The following is a 17,711-nucleotide window of genomic DNA, read 5'->3' on the forward strand; positions in this document are numbered from 1 at the left end:
ACCCAGCCTAAAACCCCAAACAGCAAGCAATGCAGGTGTAGAAGCACGGTGGCTAGGAAAAACTCCCTAGAAAGGCCAATACCTAGGAAGAAACCTAGAGAGGAACCAGGCTATGTGGGGTGGCCAGTCCTCTTCTGGCTGTGCCGGGTGGAGATTATAACAGAACATGGCCAAGATGTTCAAATGTTCATAAATGACCAGCATGGTCGAATAATAATAAGGCAGAACAGTTGAAACTGGAGCAGCAGCACAGTCAGGTGGAAGTTGAAACTGGAGCAGCAGCATGGCCAGGTGGACTGGGGACAGCAAGGAGTCACACACACACACACACACACACACACACACACACACACACACACACACACACACACACACACACAGGTAATTGTGAAGTTATAAAACAATGTGCCTTTAAATCTTGTGTGTACTGTGTGCATGTGACTGTGTGTGCGTGCGTCTCCGCATCCGTGTGCCCTTCTCCACCAGCGTGACTTTACAAGGAATGCTAAATCAAAGCCTGTGCTGTGGCCAGGGGTTCAGATTTATCTGAATTGGACTCAAACTGTAGAGCAGAGTAGAGCATCATAGTTTCCCAACTGTAATACAGTGCAGACCTGGGTTCAAATACCATTTGAAATCTTTCATAGTACTTTGAGCATTTGCTTGAGCCTACATAGAGTTTTGTAACTTTGTGACTAATCTATGGGTTCCATTGCACCAGGCAAGCTCAACCAAGCACTGCTAATGTCTTTGAAATGATTTGAAATAGTACGTGAACCCAGAACTGGTGTGATGCACCCTGGCAGTGCTGACAGGCTTAACCGCCCAACAAAGCACCCGCCTGCCCGCTCGCTTTGCTTGCCCCTTCTCACACAGGAAACCTGCCTCTGTACCAACAACAACCAGCCCCAGCAGGACCATTTAGCACCTCCTGAGTAAGCCATGCTAACATCTCACAACCAATCATTTTACAGGGAACTCAAGGAAGGCACGTTTTCATTATTTGTCTGATGAGATGCCTAGTACCTTCTGTAGCTTAGGCAAAAGATTCCACTGCTGTTTCATGTTTTTCTTTTCATTATATTTCTTTAGTCCAAAACATTGGGGGGGGGGGGTCACACTATGGATCATTTAGCCATTTTATTTAGAATTTAGGTATCGCAAAAATATATTTAAAAAATGATTTGGTAAAATATTGATTTTGGCCTTTACTACTAAAGCCCATAGAAACGCATTGCAAAAAGTGCAGTCAAAAAATCTAAAATAATTGTACCTTTATTTAACCAGGCAAGTCAGTTAAGAACACATTCTTATTTTCAATGATGGCCTGGGAACAGTGGGTTAACTGCCTGTTCAGGGGCAGAACGACAGATTTTGTACCTTGTCAGCTCGGGGGTTTGAACTCACAACCTTCTGGTTACTATTCCAACGCTCTAACCACTAGGCTACCCTGCCGCCCCAATCTAGGAGATATAAAAAGAAAATCAGGAAATATTTTTGATTTGGACACATATTTAATCCACTACCTTCGTACTTCCATTCTATCTTATTCTGGTACCGGTTACCTTCAGACGAGTCCCTTGACACTTGTGGGGATCGTCGAGCAAAACGGAGAACAAATGAAATCAAATGTTATTATTCACATCCATCATACATCATACATCACCTTACAGTGAAACACTTACTTACGAGCCCTCAACCAATAATGCAGTTTCAAAATTACAGACAAGAATAATAAATAAAAGTAACAAGTAATTAAAGAGCAGGAGTAAAACAACAATAGCGAGACTATATAGAGGGGTACCGGTACAGAGTCAATGTGGAGACTATATACAGGGGGTACCGGTACAGAGTCAATGTGGAGACTATATACAGGGGGTACCGGTACAGAGTCAATGTGGAGACTATATACAGGGGGTACCGGTACAGAGTCAATGTGGAGACTATATACAGGGGGTACCTGTACAGAGTCAATGTGGAGACTATATACAGGGGGTACCGGTACAGAGTCAATGTGGAGACTATATACAGGGGGTACCGGTACAGAGTCAATGTGGAGACTATATACAGGGGGTACCGGTACAGAGTCAATGTGGAGACTATATACAGGGGGTACCGGTACAGAGTCAATGTGGAGACTATATACAGGGGGTACCGGTACAGAGTCAATGTGGAGACTATATACAGGGGGTACCGGTACAGAGTCAATATGGAGGCTATATACAGGGGGGTACCAGTACAGAGTCAATGTGGAGACTATATACAGGGGGTACCGGTACAGAGTCAATGTGGAGACTATATACAGGGGGTACCGGTACAGAGTCAATGTGGAGACTATATACAGGGGGTACCGGTACAGAGTCAATGTGGAGGCTATATACAGGGGGTACCGGTACAGAGTCAATGTGGAGACTATATACAGGGGGTACCGGTACAGAGTCAATGTGGAGGCTATATACAGGGGGTACCGGTACAGAGTCAATGTGGAGGCTATATACAGGGGGTACCGGTACAGAGTCAATGTGGAGACTATATACAGGGGGTACCGGTACAGAGTCAATGTGGAGACTATATACAGGGGGTACTGGTACAGAGTCAATGTGGAGACTATATACAGGGGGTACCGGTACAGAGTCAATGTGGAGACTATATACAGGGGGTACCGGTACAGAGTCAATGTGGAGACTATATACAGGGGGGTACCGGTACAGAGTCAATGTGGAGACTATATACAGGGGGTACCGGTACAGAGTCAATGTGGAGGCTATATACAGGGGGTACCGGTACAGAGTCAATGTGGAGACTATATACAGGGGGTACCGGTACAGAGTCAATGTGGAGACTATATACAGGGGGTACCGGTACAGAGTCAATGTGGAGACTATATACAGGGGGGTACCGGTACAGAGTCAATGTGGAGACTATATACAGGGGGTACCGGTACAGAGTCAATGTGGAGGCTATATACAGGGGGTACCGGTACAGAGTCAATGTGGAGACTATATACAGGGGGTACCGGTACAGAGTCAATGTGGAGACTATATACAGGGGGTACCGGTACAGAGTCAATGTGGAGACTATATACAGGGGGTACTGGTACAGAGTCAATGTGGAGACTATATACAGGGGGTACCGGTACAGAGTCAATGTGGAGACTATATACAGGGGGTACCGGTACAGAGTCAGTGTGGAGGCTATATACAGGGGGTACCGGTACAGAGTCAATGTGGAGGCTATATACAGGGGGTACCGGTACAGAGTCAATGTGGAGACTATATACAGGGGTTACCAGTACAGAGTCAATGTGGAGACTATTAGGAGGGGTACCGGTACAGCGTCAATGTGGAGGCTATATACAGGGGGTACCGGTACAGAGTCAATGTGGAGACTATATACAGGGGCTACCGGTACAGAGTCAATGTGGAGGCTATATACAGGGGGGTACCGGTACAGAGTCAATGTGGAGACTATATACAGGGGTACCGGTACAGAGTCAATGTGGAGACTATATACAGGGGGTACCAGTACAGAGTCAATGTGGAGACTATATACAGGGGGTACCAGTACAGAGTCAATGTGGAGGCTATATACAGGGGGTACCAGTACAGAGTCAATGTGGAGACTATATACAGGGGGTACCAGTACAGAGTCAATGTGGAGGCTATATACAGGGGGTACCAGTACAGAGTCAATGTGGAGACTATATACAGGGGGTACCGGTACAGAGTCAATGTGGAGACTATATACAGGGGGTACCGGTACAGAGTCAATGTGGAGACTATATACAGGGGGTACCGGTACAGAGTCAATGTGGAGACTATATACAGGGGGTACCGGTACAGAGTCAATGTGGAGGCTATATACAGGGGGTACCGGTACAGAGTCAATGTGGAGACTATATACAGGGGGTACCGGTACAGAGTCAATGTGGAGACTATATACAGGGGGTACCGGTACAGAGTCAATGTGGAGACTATATACAGGGGGTACCGGTACAGAGTCAATGTGGAGACTATATACAGGGGGTACCGGTACAGAGTCAATGTGGAGGCTATATACAGGGGGTACCGGTACAGAGTCAATGTGGAGGCTATATACAGGGGGTACCGGTACAGAGTCAATGTGGAGACTATATACAGGGGGTACCGTTACAGAGTCAATGTGGAGACTATATACAGGGGGTACCGTTACAGAGTCAATGTGGAGACTATATACAGGGGGTACCGGTACAGAGTCAATGTGGAAACTATATACAGGGGGTACCGGTACAGAGTCAATGTGGAGACTATATACAGGGGGTACCGGTACAGAGTCAAAGTGGAGACTATATACAGGGGGTACCGGTACAGAGTCAATGTGGAGACTATATACAGGGGGTACCGGTACAGAGTCCACGTCAAGTTAGTTAAGGTAGTATGTACATGTAGGTAGAGTTATTGAAGTGACTATGCATAGATGACAACAACAGAGAGTAGCAGCGGTGTAAAGAGGGGGCGGGGGGGGCAATGCAAATAGTGTGGGTAGCCATTTGATTAGATGTTCAGGAGTGTTATGGCTTGGGGGTAGAAGCTGTTTAGAAGCCTCTTGGACCTAGACTTGGCGCTCCGGTACCACTTGCCATGCGGTAGCAGAGATAACAGTCTATGATTAGGGTGGCTGGAGTCTTTGACAATATTTTGGGCCTTCCTCTGACAATGCCTGGTATAGAGGTCCTGGATGGCAGGAAGCTTGGCCCCAGTGAGATACAGGGCCATTTGCACTACCCTCTGTAGTGCCTTGCGGTCAAGGCTGAGTAGTTGCCATACCAGGCAGAGAATAATTGTCACAGAACACCATTGTGTAGGTCGATCCGTTCGGACACTAAAGACGTTTTTGTTAGAAGACCGATGTTCTGGATGTCTCACCGGCGGATGCGGTGGCATCCAATGCAAAAATAATCTGATATGTCTTAAACTGACGGATTTGGATGAGGATTTTTTGTTAGTTATGTAACTTAGATTGATGCACCGGTGCATCAATTGACTCTAGAGGGTTATTAAATGATGTGACTGGAGATTTATTATTTTTATTTAACCTTTATTTAACTAGACAAGTCAGTAAGAACACATTTTTATTTACAATGACAGCCTACACCGGCCAAACCCGGACAACGCTGGGCCAATTGTGCACCGCCATATGGGACTCCCAATCACGGCCGGATGTGATACAGCCTAGATTTGAACCAGGGACTGTAGTGACGCCTCTTGCACTGAGATGCAGTGCCTTAGACTGCTGTGCCACTCGGGAGCAAGGAGGAACATATTCAAAAGCTGTATGATGTAAATAAATCTTTTTTAAATTAGTCAATTTCTTTACTCACACACATTTTCACTGAAGCTAAAGAGGTCTGCCCCCATGGCACCCGGACCATAGGTGTCACAGTATAATCCACCTGTAATTATTCACAATATGCTCCTATGCAAATCAGCATCTGTTGTTCAATAACCCTCCCTCTGTCTAAGTGACTCTACTCCACTTGGAGTTTATTAAGACATGCCATAAAGCAAGCTTTGATGAATACACATTACTGAAACTGATCACTATTTAATATATTATATAGCATATGTCCAATACACTGAAATAACACTGTAATAACTAATTCAGTAATGAATTAAATCTGCATTAGCAAGGTATTTTCCTTCTACAGTATAAGTGTTGCATCTACATGGAGACTTGTGCTGCTTAATGGGTTATGTCTATTGCTGCTCATGCAGGCTCCATGTGAAAGCAGAGAGGACCCATCAGTTTGAGCTCAGTGAGCTGTAGAGAAGGTTAGAAAAGACTGTGTGTCTGACCAATGACCCCCCCCCCCAACCCAAAATTACAAACATGTACAATCCCCTCAGTCATTCTCCCCATAGGGATGGAAAGAGGAGACATTTACTAGACCCTTTTAGAGTAATTTAAGAACAGTGCTAAACCCCTACCAATATCTGTGCTTTTAGCACCAGCAGTGTGTCAAAACCCTCCATTTTAGGTGGGAAAGCATTCTCACACATCACATCAACCTGGGTGGGGGTGCAAGGCAGAAACAGCTGGACTGACACTTGCATTATCACTAGTAGAAGTTCTGTCCGTCACTGTGGTTGGGGCTGCTCATTCCCCTGGATAGGTGAGCTGTTATACAGTACAATGTCAAATATTTCCTGTAAAATGTACAGTAACTTATTGGTAGCAGTTGGCCAGTAAGTTACTGTAATTTATTTTACAGTACAACTAAGGTAATACATTTTACAGTTATCCATTTTAAGGTAACATAAATGTTACTGAAATCAAATTTACAGTGCATTACTGGAATTGCCCATGCAGCGACATATTACCCAGTGTTCTTTGCAAGTTTTCATTTTGACATTTTTGGTCATTTAGAATTTTAGCTTGTCCTTAGCATTCAGCACCTTCAACCAAGGTTGTTAAAAAAACTGCATAAGCAAGTAAAACGTTTCTGTAACTGTTACTGAAAGTGCTGTACAGATGTAAGATCTTCATTTGAGCCAGTTTGCTACAGCATGAAAATAATCCTGCACTAACAGAAAATGTGAATTACGGGACATTTCTTTGTAGGGGGTTGATTCATTTTTCATTAGGGCAAATCATGTCTGACATTTTAAAGTGGAAATCACAAACTTTAGAAGCCGTAAGCCTTTTGAAACACATTTCACTGTACTTGTGCTCGTGACATTAAAACTTACACCTTGTACGCACTACACGTTTGAATTTCCTGTTGTGCAGGAAGATTCTCAGCAACAAAGAGTGATGAAAATAAAAAAGCTCTAGCAGGGCATAAATTTGACGAACTGACTTGTTTGAAAGGTGGCATCTTATAACAGTGCCACGTTGAAGTCACTGAGCTCCTCAGTAAGGACATTATACTGCCAATGTTTGTCTATTGAGATTGCATGGATGTGTGCTCGATATTATACACCTGTCAGCAACAGTGTGGCTTAAGTAGCCGAATCCACTAATTTGGGGTGTAGTGTATCTCTGACTCTCTGACTAGTGCCAATACAATACTGAGATCATGTAAATTGATGACAGAACAATGAAACACAGTAACATAGAGTAAGCGCCCAATTCAATCAGATCAGCTTTAGCCCACATCTGCAAAGCAGTTGTTTTGGCGATGTCTGTCGGAGGTGGAACTGCATTAGAACTGTCAAATGCACAAGCAGCCCTGTACGGTAGGCTATTGGATGGACCGAGTCACATTAGTAATAATCCCATACAGTTTCTACACCTCAATTAGGCTGACAGAAATCCGAATGATTTAGTTTAATGATTTTAAACTTGAGTGTCATTATTTCAATAGACTATTCAGCCTACTCACACTTTCTCATTCTGAACTTCTAACATTAGTGGGAGGGGTGTAGCTTCGTGACAACCACATGAGCAGCCGCTCACCGATTTGACAGTTATTAACCTCTGACACCACCAAAACACCAGCAGTGTCGAATATCACTGGGTAACACTTGATTTGTTGAATCCTGGCCTAAAAATAAAAAAGTTAATTGTAAGAAAATAATTTCTACAGTATTTTACTGCAATTCCAAGTGATTTGAGCAAGCTGGTTGGCTGTAGGCATTTCCATATTACAGCATATTAATGAGTACTAGGTATGTTATGTCATCTGCATTACTAGAGGCCTAAACAAAGGCTTCCCAACTGGCCGTGATTACAGGGAAAAACAGATCAAATGGACATGGGTAAATATTCAACCATTAAAAGGTTTAAGACCCCCTACCACCGTGATCTGTTCCCTATATACATTTAATGGTTAGGGAATTACTACCACATATAACTTGTGCAACAAATAGAGGTTCTTACAAATTAGGCCTCTTGCAAAACATGCCTCTAAATATGTTAATGAGTGAGAACACCACCATACACACACTACAGTAGTCCTCAAATTGTTTTTGGCGCTCCAAAAACTCAGTATAGTCCTGTATTCTGAATTACAATAGATTACTGGCAGCAATTGGCAAAATCCTTAAATTACAGTATATTACCCTATTCTGTGTGCGTACATCATTCTCACTCAGGGGTGCAACAAATATAGCCTCTTACAAGGCACACCTTAAAATATGTAAATGAACCAGAGACTCTTTCACTGCCCACAACATTTTCCCACAATGCACCATTATTAATACTGTAAAACACAGTTACGGTGTTTTACTTTGCATTCTACAGTGTGATGTATAACAAATGTACAGAATTTTACTGTGCACTCTACGGTAATCAACTGTATACAGTATTATACTGTTCATTAATACAGTAAGTTACCAATACAATTACAAAGCGGCTAACAGTGTAGCTATTCACACTGATTCTCCTCTTAAAAAACATCAACTCAGCAAAAAAAGAAATGTCCTCTTACTGTCAACTGCGTTTATTCTCAGCAAACTTAACATGTGTAAATATTTGTATGAACATAACAAGATTCAACAACTGAGACATAAACTGAACAAGTTCCACAGACATGTGACTAACAGAAATGGAATAATGTGTCCCTGAACAAAGGAGAGGGGGGTCAAAATATAAAGTAACAGTCAATATCTGGTGTGGCTACGAGCTGCTTTAAGTACTGCAATGCATCTCCTCCTCGTGGACTGCACCAGATTTGTCAGTTCTTGCTGTGAGATGTTACCCCACTCTTCCACCCAGGCACCTGCAAGTTCCCGGACATTTCTGGGGGAATGGCCCTGGCCTTGACCTGTCCGATCCAACATGTCCCAGCCGTGCTCAATGGGATTGAGATACGGACTCTTCGCTGGCCATGGCAGAACACTGACATTCCTGTCTTGCAGGAAATCATGCAGAGAACGAGCAGTATGGCTGGTGGCATTGTCATGCTGGAGGGTCATGTCATGATGAGCCTACAGGAAGGGTATCACATGAGGGAGGAGGATGTCTTCACTGTAACGCCCAGCATTGAGATTGTCTGCAATGACAACCACCTCAGTCTGATGATGCTGTGACACACCGCACCAGACCATGTCGGACCCTCCACCTCCAAATCGATCCCACACCAGAGTACAGGCCTCGGTGTAATGCTCATTCCTTCGACGATAAACGTGAATCCGACCATCACCCCTGGTGAGACAAAACCGCGACTCGGCAGCGAAGAGCACTTTTTGCCAGTCCTGTCTGGTCCAGCGACGGTGGGTTTGTGCCCATAGGCGACGTTGTTGCCGGTTTTGTCTGGTGAGTACCTGCCTTACAAGAGGCCTACAAGCCCTCAGTCCAGCCTCTCTCAGCCTATTGCGGACAGTCTGAGCACTGCTGGAGGGATTGTGCGTTCCTGGTGTAACTCGGGCAGTTGTTGTTTCCATCATGTACCTGTCCCGCAGGTGTGATGTTTCGGATGTGCCGATCCTGTGCAGGTGTTCTTACACGTGGTCTGCCACTGCGAGGGTGATCAGCTGTCCATCCTGTCTCCCTGTAGCGCTGTCGTAGGTGTCTCACAGTACGGACATTGCAATTTATTGCCCTGGCCACAACTGCAGTCCTCATGCCTCCTTGCAGCATGCCTAAGGTACGTTCACGCAGATGAACAGGGACCAGTGGCATCTTTTTGTTGTGCTTTTCAAATTGTTTATGGTTCATTGAACAAGCATGGGAAACAGTGTTTAAACCCTTTACAATGAAGATCTGTGAAGTTATTTGGATTTTTACGAATTCTCTTTGAAAGACAGGGTCCTGAAAAAGGGACGTTTCTTGTTAATCATGTTTATCATGTTGTGCATATGAATAAGTTTGTTATCAAACACATGAACTGAACATTTTCAACCAACCAATCTTTTTTATTTTTTATAAATCCCCCATGATTGTTAATAGTACGCATTTCAGCCGCTAATCATAGGCCAGTTTGATGGTCAGGCCAGTTGTTGCAGAGGGAACGTGATTCCAAGGGCCGGAGAGTAGGCCAGTCCCAGTTTAAAGGGTTAAGTCCTACCCCCATTTATTCTGCTGACAGCTGGCTCTAGGACAGAAACCGTTGCGTCCTCTGAGACCTTGTTCAAACAGTGTACTTAGGAAACAGATCAAGCCAGCCCAACTCTCTCCCAAGATCCTCTGGATATCCAGTGATAAAGATGTCTTCCGCAGATCTCTTTAGCCAATGGTGGATAGGGCAGAGGAGTGTGGTGGGTGGAGACATGTAATAAGACTAAGACATATGATATGTGCACATGACTGGTAGATGAAGCGTCCAAGTATGTTAGACACAAGCACTAATGTAGAAATGTGGTTCAGCTTGCTGGGAGTCTATATTCTATTCTTGACACCCATAGATTAGGAAACATTTATTGAATCTTCCCCAGAATCAAGCCAAGCTTCTTAACAGGGAGGATTGTCCTACAGACGTGATCCAACTGTGTGGCAGAAAGAATGTGAGGAATGTTCTGTTAGAGAGAGAGAGAGCATGTACTGTACACAGCACAAACATGCACACTTATGGCTTAATGCTATAGTTTGAATCAGCCAACAAATATGAGATACAAGATGAAGTGATTATGTGATCTGGCAGCGATACATACAAGAGCCCGTATCCACAGTCTCAGAGTAAGAATGCTGATCTAGAATCTTTCCATATAAACTTATTGTCACGCCCTGACCTTAGAGAGCCGTTTTATTTCTCTATTTGGTTAGGTCAGGGTGTAATGTTGGGCATTCTATGTTTCTTTATTTCTATGTTTTGGCCGGGTATGGTTCTCAATCAGGGACAGCTGTCTATCGTTGTCTCTGATTGGGAATCATACTTAGGTAGCCCTTTTTCCCTCATTTCAGTGTGGGTAGTTATCTTTGTTAGTGGCACTAATGCTCTGTTAAGTTTCACGGTCGTGTCTTTGTTTTCTTGGCGACATTCTAATAAAGGTTCACCACGCTGCACCTTGGTCTCCTTCCGACGACGGCCGAGACACTTATCCGTTATGATATAAAAGGCCAAACTGATCCTAGATCAGCACTCCTGCTCTTAGAGGCTTTGTTGACTTACTGACTGTCTGAAAAAACTGCTCTCTGTCTGAATAGAATATAAAAAAAGCCTGCTTTGTGTATCAGAATTAAACACCCCACTGTGGTATTCCATTTTTCTCCGTCTAGCCACACCACAAGCCTTTTTGAAAGCACAGTTCCAGGAGCCAGAGTCCCCACTTGTTTAAGCCATTAGCGATCCAGAGACAGCGAGACATTTACTGAAAAATAAACAACAACAAACAAAAGAGAGCGGGGGACCAACTTGCTCATGACATGAATTAATTGCAAGTCACAATTTCAAACAGATGTGTGTTTGGTTGGACTTGGCCCGGCCAGGCGGCTCGTGTCCCTGTTAAATATAGTAATTTAATTTGACAAACAAGTAGTGAGTGTGGGATGGGCTGTGGGCCAATGGGACCATTCAGAGAGCATTCTAATGACCCTGGGGGTCAAGGGTTGTTGGAGTAAAAGCAGATCAGAGTGAGGCCGGCGGCCAGGACAAGGCCCATAAATCCACCCAGCTCAGCTCCCCTCTCTCTCAGAAGAAGCCATCTTTTAGTTTACCATTAGAATTATATCACAAGCCTCACATTGTGCTACGGCCAGGGTCAGGGAACCTAGCACCATGTGTAACCCAGAGGTTATAATTCAAAGAGGGGACAGTGGATTGGAGGGTGAGAGGGAAGGGTCAATGAGGTAATGTATTTTAGGAGCGTTGTGGTGCTGGCTGACTGAAGGGTTGTGGGAAACTGGCTTGGACTTTATTGGGATTTACAACTGAGAGAACATTGGACTTGGTAATGGTGGAAACAGCATGATTTGGAAAATGCAATGTGAGTAATTACTATACAAATGCTATGGGGGAGTCGGGTAATTCGTGCCAAATGGTTAGTTGAGCCACCCCTTGTTTCTAGGTAACCATACACAAAGTTACCAAATATTTAGGAAGAGGTCATCATTTTATGGAGTCTGTGAAGGAAGGGGGGGTGTCAATGTAAATAGTCCGGGTGGCCATTTGATTAATTTTTCAAAAGTCTTGTGACTTGGGGGTAGAAGCTGTTAAGGAGCCTTTTGGTCCTAGACTTGGCACTCCGGTACCGCTTGCTGTGCGGTAGCAGAGAGAACAGTCTATGACTTGGGTGACGGGAGTCTTTGAAAAAATGTTGGGCTCTGAAACCGCCTGGTGTATAGGTCCTGGATGTAAAGAAGCTTGGCCCCAGTGATATCCTGAGTTGTACACACTACCCTCTGTAGCGATTTACGGTCAGATGCCCAGCAGTTGCCATACCAGGCAGTGATGCATCCAGTTAGGATGCTCTCGAGGGGCCCCGTTGAGTATCAGAGTGGAAAATGTGTTGTTGCCTACCCTTAACACCTGTAAGGAAGATGTTTAGTCGCAGGGTCCATAGCTTAGTGATGAGCTTTGTGGGTACTATGGTGTTGATCGCTGAGCAGTAGTCAATGAACACCATTCTCACATAGGTGTTCCTTTTGTACAGGTGGGAAAGGGAAATGTGGTGTGTGATTGAGATTGTATCATCTGTGGATCTGTTGGGGCGGTATGTGAATTGGAGTGGGTCTAGGGTGTCCGGGAGGCTGTTGATGTGAGTCATGACCAGGACTTTCAAAGCACTTCATGGCTACCAACATGAGTGGTAAGGGGCGGTAATCATTTAGGCAGGTTACCTTCGCTTCCTTGGGCACAGGGACTATGGTGGTCTGCTTGAAACGTGTAGGTGACTCAGTCAGGGAGAGGTTGAAAATGTCAGTGAAGCCACTTGCCAGTTGGTCCGCGCATGCTTTGAGTAAACGTCCTGGTAATCCATCTGGCCCTGCGGCTTTGTGACTGTTGACCTGTTGAAAGGTCTTGCTCACATCGGCTACGGAGAGCGTGATCACACAGTTGTCCGGAACAGCTTGTGCTCTCATGCAGGCTTCAGTGTTGCTTGCTTCGAAGCGAGCATAAAAGACATTTAGCTCGTCTGGAAAGCTTGCGTCACTGGGCAGTTCATGGCTGGGTTTCCCTTTGTAGTCCGTAATAGTTTTCAAGCCCTGCCACATCCGACGAGCATAGTAGTAGAATTCAATCTTATTCCTGTATTGACGCTTTGCCTGTTTGATGGTTCGTCTGAGGGCATAGCTAAATTTCATATAAGCGGCCGGATTAGTGTCCCGCACCTTCAAAGTGGCAGCTCTAGCCTTTAGCTCATTGAGGATGTTGCTTGTAATCCATGGCTTCTGTTTGGGATATGTACGTATGGTCACTGGGGATGACGTCATCGATGCGCCTCATTGGACCCACGTGAACTCCATTATTATTTGATTGCCTCCCCTTTATCTGTCTGTTTCCTCTGTTTCATCCCCGTGTCAGCATTGATGACATTTATTTGTCCCCTGTCCTGTCTTGTTTTAAGTCCGTTATTCATGAAATGTTCTCCCTGTACCTGCTTCCTGTCTCCAGCGTTGATCCTTACAGAATGCTGACACCAAAATTGGAAGCATCAGGGAGGCCTGGGTTTTTGTTGGTGACGTCGGGTCCGGGTGCCATTGTTGATGGAACCCAGGGGTGCCTAACCTAGCTCGACGGGCTTCCACGTCCTAGCTGGCTCGAGAGGTTTTTCTTGCCCAGGTGGGCTCGGCAGGAGCCTACCCCACGTCATGCTTCAGCTGGGCCATCAGGCTCTCACGCATCAGCCGGTTCATCAGGCTCCCACGTCTCAGCGGGATCATCGGGCTTCTACGCCCCCAGCCAGCTTGTCCAGCGCCAATATCAGCTATGTTTTTTTAAAAGGCAGTAAATGAGGCTGAATTAACTGTTTCGCTGCCAGACAGGGCTCCGCTGATAGCCAGGTGTAGCAGTGGTAAGATGTTGGGACTGCTGTTGGGACAGCTTTATGTAGGCCCTAATAGTTTGTGGGCACCGTTTGTCACCGTTATATTATGCAATTAATGTATTGTTTAGTGTTGTGCAGTTGCTTTACTGGCATGCATTCCCCTTTTGAATTTTTTGTCCCTACTAAGATTTTATTCTAAAATTGCCACTGCCCAGGGTAAGTTGTGCCAAGAGACCACTTTTCTTGTACAAGCATTGTTTTCAAAACTGTAATGCTCACATGAATTCTGATTATTTCCAGGGATAAACAACATCCCAAAATATATATTGGTCTTTGTTAGAAAGAATACTATATTTCCTTTGACGTAGTGATTCTGAATTTAAAAAAATGCCTTAAAATACTCTCCACTCTCCCCTACATATTACAAACGAACTTTACAACATAAATATTCAGTCCTTCAGCCAGGCAGCCTTTCAGAGATGTCTTAACACTGAGCGGACAACTGCAGTTTATGGTGGAAATGGTGTAAAACATTCTAGGTCATTTTCATGGCTTGGCCCTTGAGAGAACACACGCACCTTTTCAAACTTTTAGCACAAAAACAAACAAAGGCTGAGAAAGAGAGTGAAGAGGGGAAAATAGTTTTCTTTCACTCAACAACAACTTAGGCCAATTTGAGCGCTCGTTTGTGTGCCAACTAGACAGCCAGGGTACTTCACCATAGAGAAGCTCTGGCATGCCCTCTAGTGGTGAAGGAGTAGAATGGTGCCTTTCTAAGTGGAACTGGAGGACAAAGCAGAATGGGTTTTTGTTCAAGCAGCTTACAGCTTACAACCCATGAGTTCCAAAGAACAGATATAGACAACAAGTATCTCTAAACATACCATACGGAACATCCAATCAAACAAAGGATAAGCATGTGAAGCTATAAGATATGAAATTACTCTCTGCACATACTATTCTCACATTCCTCCGGCCCCCATCTCCAAGCCCACAGTAGCTGACAGAAAGATGTACTGGACAGGGGGCATAATGTCCCACTCTATGGCCCTACATGGAGTTATGTGACCCTTGGACCTGATGAAGACCTGAGTGGTCGAAATGTTGTTAAATTAATCACATGGGAGCATAGAAAGCATTGATTGGGTCTCTTTTCAACCTTGGCACCCAACAATGGCTCCATCCCAAACATTGAGCGGCACCATGCCATCTATCCCTCACATCCCATTCTCCACCCAACTCCAGTAGATTCACCTTTAACCTCTGACCCCCCCACCTCTGACCTCATGACCCCCTGCCCATGACCTGATGCGGATTCCATTCAGCTTGGTGTCTCACCCTGGTCCTCTGAAACCTAGAACATGAACTCTGGGTAACTAAAGTGCTAGGGCATTCATGCTAAGTACTGAGATTTACCAGGCCTCACCAGATGCATAGCTCAGCCTAAACCGTGTCAGATGAAGATGTTCTGTGAGTTATGTTGGTGCAAGATGCATAGCTCAGTCTAAACCGTGTCAGATGAAGATGTTCTGTGAGTTATGTTGGTGCAAGATGCATAGCTCAGCCTAAACCGTGTCAGATTAAGATGTTCTGTGAGTTATGTTGGTGCAAGATGCATAGCTCAGCCTAAACCGTGTCAGATTAAGATGTTGTGTGAGTTATGTTGGTGCAAGAGGAGCTGGAGAATCTTTGGAATGCTTTGGAGTTGCTGTGATAGGTACTTTATCAGTGGCAGATATTGTAAGATGCATGTCTGCAGACCTCCATGACCAGGGAGACCTTCATGTGAGAGGGTTCCCAGGAGGACCAACCACACGCCTGTCTGTCAGGGACTGAAAGGAGGGTGTATGCACCACGTGCAAAATGTACACCTGTTTTTCAAAACGGAATTAAACATTAAGGACAGAATAATAAACTAAAGGTTAAGAGAAAGAATAAGACATTAAAATGTAGGTGTGAATGATAGCCTTGTTTTATCCCCTATTGGTGCAAACGGTTAGTAAATCTGTGCAGTGACCCTGTGGTCCTCAACTGTCTGCTCCAGTCTAATGTCCCAGCATGCACAGGGACATGCCACCTCCCATGAACCTCTCCTTCATCTGCCACTGTAATGGACGGACTATAAATCACTGCTAATCATCAGGTCAACACACCTTTGAGTCACAGGCTCCCATCAAAAGTCTTACCATCCTCTCAGTCTCCAACTATATCTTGTCCATATTTGGGAGATGTGCTCTTAGTAGAATTCTGTTCTCGACATATCGAGGTTCAGTAATGACAGAGTGCACTGACAAGTATCTTTTATTTGTGTAGATAAGAAGTTGGTTACTTGTGATATGTTACTTGTTGTACAATGTTGGATACTGTGAAATATAAAATAAATGTTCATATCACCATGATAAACTGGATCTTCGATTATAGTCACTGCCATATTTTGTATGTTTTGTATAAATACTAAATATTTACTATAAAATGCAGAAAGGCCATTGCACATTTATGACCTTTATTTAACCAGGTAGGCTAGTTGAGAACAAATTCTCATTTACAACTGTGACCTGGCCAAGATAAAGCAAAGCAGTGCGACACAAACAACAACACAGAGTTACACATGGAATAAACAAGCGTACAAGCATCAATAACGCAATAGAAAAAATAAAATCTATATACAGTGTGCAAATGGCGTGAGGAGGTAAGGCAATAAATAGGCCACAGTAGCAAGTAATTAGAATTTAGCAAATTAACACTGGAGTGATAGATGAGCAGATGATGATGTGCAAGTAGAAATACTGTTGTGCAAAAGAGCAGAAAAGTAAATAAAACGATATGGGGATGAGGTAGGTAGATTGGGTGGGCTATTTACAGATGGACTATGTACAGCTGCAGCGATCGGTTAGCTGCTCAGATAGCTGATGTTTAAAGTTAGTGAGGGAGATATAAGTCTCCAGCTTCAGTGATTTTTGCAATTCGTTCCAGTCATTGGCAGCAGAGAACTGGAAGGAAAGGTGGCCAAAAGGGGTGTTGGCTTTGGGGATGACCAGTGAGATATACCTGCTGGAACGCGTGCTACGGGTGGGTGTTGTTATGGTGACCAGTGAGATATACCTGCTGGAACGCGTGCTACGGGTGGGTGTTGTTTTGGTGACCAGTGAGATATACCTGCTGGAACGCGTGCTACGGGTGGGTGTTGTCATCGTGACCAGTGAGATATACCTGCTGGAACGCGTGCTACGGGTGGGTGTCGTCATCGTGACCAGTGAGATATACCTGCTGGAACGCGTGCTACGGGTGGGTGTTGTTATCATGACCAGTGAGATATACCTGCTGGAACGCGTGCTACGGGTGGGTGTTGTTATGGTGACCAGTGAGATATACCTGCTGGAACGCGTGCTACGGGTGGGTGTTGTTTTGGTGACCAGTGAGATATACCTGCTGGAACGCGTGCTACGGGTGGGTGTCGTCATCGTGACCAGTGAGATATACCTGCTGGAACGTGTGCTACGGGTGGGTGTCGTCATCGTGACCAGTGAGATATACCTGCTGGAACGCGTGCTACGGGTGGGTGTTGTCATCGTGACCAGTGAGATATACCTGCTGGAACGCGTGCTACGGGTGGGTGTTGTTATCATGACCAGTGAGATATACCTGCTGGAGCGAGTGCTACGGGTGGGTGTTGTTATCGTGACCAGTGAGATATACCTGCTGGAGCGCGTGCTACGGGTGGGTGTTGTTATCGTGACCAGTGAGATATACCTGCTGGAGCGCGTGCTACGGGTGGGTGTTGTTATCATGACCAGTGAGATATACCTGCTGGAGCGCGTGCTACGGGTGGGTGTTGTAATCGTGACCAGTGACCAAAACCTGAGGTAA

This window comes from Oncorhynchus kisutch, linkage group LG26 (assembly GCF_002021735.2).
Source record: "Oncorhynchus kisutch isolate 150728-3 linkage group LG26, Okis_V2, whole genome shotgun sequence".
Taxonomy (NCBI): domain Eukaryota; kingdom Metazoa; phylum Chordata; class Actinopteri; order Salmoniformes; family Salmonidae; genus Oncorhynchus; species Oncorhynchus kisutch.